Here is a 4,075-nt window from a genome sequence, read left to right as displayed (position 1 = left end):
TAGCATTATAACCGTACATTTTCTTGTGGTTTGACTTAATGTCACCATGCTTCTTTGCATCCTGTGATCTTCCAATTGTTGTGAATCAAACACCCAGATTGGCAGAAATCCTGTGTTTTTAAATTCTCTGTTTTGCATGTGCATTCCTATCCTATTCCTGTCTATTTCCTATCCCTGCATTGTTGGAATCCTCCAATTCTAATGGGCCCTTATAGAATTACTTCTCTTACAGATAGTTGTCAAAGAAAACCTTGCGTGGTTTGTCCCGCTCCTGCTGCGCTGTCGTCCACCCCAGCTCAGCTGCTCCAATGATAGAAGGGTCCAGCACAGCAGGGATCCAGCCTCCAGACTATCTTTCGCCGCCTCAGATCTTCTTCCCCGCCACTGGCAGCCATGAAAACTGCACTACCATCATCAACCGAGCAGATGACCTCGAGGACTACAAGGGTCCGCAAGAGAGGTCTCACTCTTTCGTGTATGCTTACGTTATGCATCGCTTAATATTACATGCTACTTTATCGTCCTGTTCACCGATTAGACTCTAAGTCAGCTCCAAACTAATGGTCAAACTTGAGTTTTTAAATGGTTGTGGGGTACATATCGGGGCCGCTATCAATAGTATCTATCTACTATCTGGTTAATCTCCGGTGTCTACTATGAGTTTCATGTTGGGTGGGAAACAAACAGTAAAGAAGCCATTATCTGTATTTTTTAACTGAAGCCATTATCTGCCTGCTATTATTGGTTTTGGGTTTATCCACAGGTTGCTACCATCACTCTGGATTTCTGCATGCACTCCTTACATAATCTCACTATGTTTTATTCCTATGCATGACAGTTATTGTAAACAATGGAACTGAACATGTAGAGCAAAAGAGACGAGCCTTGCATGGCAATAAAATTTCATGTAGACGTCGCTCCATGGTAGGCGCAAAGGCAGCCCCCCTCCATGCATTTCGGATTGTAATCGAGAGGAAGCTATCTGTTCTGAGGGGGATTCAGAAGGAGAAGATAACTCCTATTTACCCCTTGAGGTCTTCGCTCTAACTTGGCATGCTGATGTTGGTTATATCATGCATATGGTGTCTTGCATTGCTTACTTTATACATCAAATATGTCATCTGCTTAGTTTAGACATCCTTTGTGCGAATGCTTAGTTTATTCGTCGTTTATGTGAATTATGCAACGCCATCTTGTTTAGCCAGGCATCATATATGTGAATTTTGCAATGCCATCCTGCTTAGCCAGTCATCTTATATGTAAATTATATCAGGCCATCCTTTTTTTTGGTTACATATTACATTTGTCAAAAATGTTATTACATTCAACTGCTCTTCGTGTGCATCAGCCATTTGACACGGTGATGGCAAATTCTGGAGTGAAAACAAGGTCTTCAGAGCAGACTATGCTATCTAACGAAGCGCATATCTCGCTAGTTACGGATAGCTCCTCAGAGGAGGATTCAGAGACAGATGACCAGTCCTATTCCCCCCCTAAGGTGTATGCTCTAACTTGGCAGGGTTATGTTGCTCATATCGTGTGTATGGTGCCTCGCGTTGCTATGTCATTTGATTAGTTTAGACATGCTTTGTGTGAATGCCACCTATTCAGTGTCTAATTACCATATATGTGAATTATGCATTGCCTATTGGAAATATGCCCTAGAGGCAATAATAAAAGTATTATTATTATATTTCCTTGTTCATGATAATTGTCTTTTATTCATGCTATAACTGTATTATCCGGAAATCGTAATACACGTGTGAATACATAGACCACAATATGTCCCTAGTGAGCCTCTAGTTGACTAGCTCGTTGTGATCAACAGATAGTCATGGTTTCCTGGCTATGGACATTGGATATCGTTGATAACGGGATCACATCATTAGGAGAATGATGTGATGGACAAGACCCAATCCTAAGACTAGCACAAAAGATCGTGTAGTTCATTTGCTAGAGCTTTGCCAATGTCAAGTATCTCTTCCTTCGACCATGAGAGCGTGTAACTCCTGGATACCGTAGGAGTGCTTTGGGTGTATCAAATGTCACAACGTAACTGGGTGACTATAAAGGTGCACTACAGGTATCTCCAAAAGTATCTATTGTTTTATGCGGATCGAGACTGGGATTTGTCACTCCGTGTAAACGGAGAGGTATCTCTGGGCCCACTCGGTAGGACATCATCATATGCGCAATGTGACCAAGGAGTTGATCACGGGATGATGTGTTACGGAACGAGTAAAGTGACTTGCCGGTAACGAGATTGAACAAGGTATTGGATACCGACGATTGAATCTCGGGCAAGTAACATACCGATAGACAAAGGGAATTGAATACGGGATTGATTAAGTCCTTGATATCGTGGTTCATCCGATGAGATCATCGTGGAACATGTGGGAGCCATCATGGGTATCCAGATCCCGCTGTTGGTTATTGACCGGAGAACGTCTCGGTCATGTCTACATGTCTCCCGAACCCGTAGGGTCTACACACTTAAGGTTCGATGACGCTAGGGTTATAAAGGAAGTTTGTATGTGGTTACCGAATGTTGTTCAGAGTCCCGGATGAGATCCCGGACGTCACGAGGAGTTCCGGAATGGTCCGGAGGTAAAGATTTATATATGGGAAGTCCTATTTTGGCCACCGGAAAATGTTCGGGATTTTTCGGTATTGTACCGGGAAGGTTCTAGAAGGTTCCGGAGTGGGGCCCACCTGCATGGGGGGACCCACATGGACGTGGGTAGTGGGGGCAAGGCCCCACACCCCCTGGTCAAGGCGCACCAAGATCCCCCCCTTAGAAGGAATAAGATCATATCCCGAAGGGATAAGATCAAGATCCCTAAAAAGGGGGGATAACAATCGGTGGGGAAGGAAATAATGAGATTTCTTTCCTCCCACCTTGGCCAACGCCCCAATGGACTTGGAGGGCAAGAAACCAGCCCCTCCACCCCTATATATAGTGGGGAGGCGCATGGGAGCTATACACGAAGTTCTGGCACAGCCCTACCTCTCTCCCTACTCCTCCTCTCCCATGGTGCTTGGCGAAGCCCTGCTGGATTGCCACGCTCCTCCACCACCACCACGCCGTTGTGTTGCTGTTGGATGGAGTCTTCCTCAACCTCTCCCTCTCTCCTTGCTGGATCAAGGCGTGGGAGACGTCACCGGGCTGTACGTGTGTTGAACGCGGAGGTGCCGTCCGTTCGGCACTAGGATCATCGGTGATTTGAATCACGACGAGTACGACTCCATCAACCCCGTTCTCTTGAACGCTTCCGCTTAGCGATCTACAAGGGTATGTAGATGCACTCTCCTTCCCCTCTTTGCTAGTTTCTCCATAGATAGATCTTGGTGATACGTAGGAAAATTTTGAATTTCTGCTACGTTCCCCAACAGTGGTATCAGAGCCAGGTTTATTGCGTAGATTCTTTGCACGAGTAGAACACAAAGTAGTTGTGGGCGTTGATTTTGTTCAATATGCTTACCGTTACTAGTCCAATCTTGTTTCGACGGTATTGTGGGATGAAGCGGCCCAGACCGACCTTACACGTACTCTTACGTGAGACAGGTTCCACCGATTGACATGCACTTGGTGCATAAGGTGGCTAGCGGGTGCCAGTCTCTCCCACTTTAGTCGAAACGGATTCGATGAAAAGGGTCCTTATGAAGGGTAAATAGGAATTGGCATATCACGTTGTGGTTTTGCGTAGGTAAGAAACGTTCTTGCTAGAAACCCATAGCAGCCACGTAAAACATGCAAACAACAATTAGAGGACGTCTAACTTGTTTTTGCAGGGTATGCTTTGTGATGTGATATGGCCAACAAGAATGTGGTGAATAATATGTGATGTATGAGATTGATCATGTTCTTGTAATAGGATTCACGACTTGCATGTCGATGAGTATGACAACCGGCAGGAGCCATAGGAGTTGTCTTCATTTATTGTATGACCTACGTGTCATTGAAGAACGCCATGTAACTTACTTTACTTTATTGCTAAACGCGTTAGCCATAGAAGTAGAAGTAGTTGTTGGCGTGACAACTTCATGAAGACACGATGATGGAGATCATGATGAT

This window comes from Triticum dicoccoides, chromosome 6A (genome assembly GCF_002162155.2).
Source record: "Triticum dicoccoides isolate Atlit2015 ecotype Zavitan chromosome 6A, WEW_v2.0, whole genome shotgun sequence".
Taxonomy (NCBI): Eukaryota; Viridiplantae; Streptophyta; class Magnoliopsida; order Poales; family Poaceae; genus Triticum; species Triticum dicoccoides.
The sequence above is the reverse complement of the archived record's forward strand: the minus strand, read 5'-3'. Positions refer to the sequence as shown.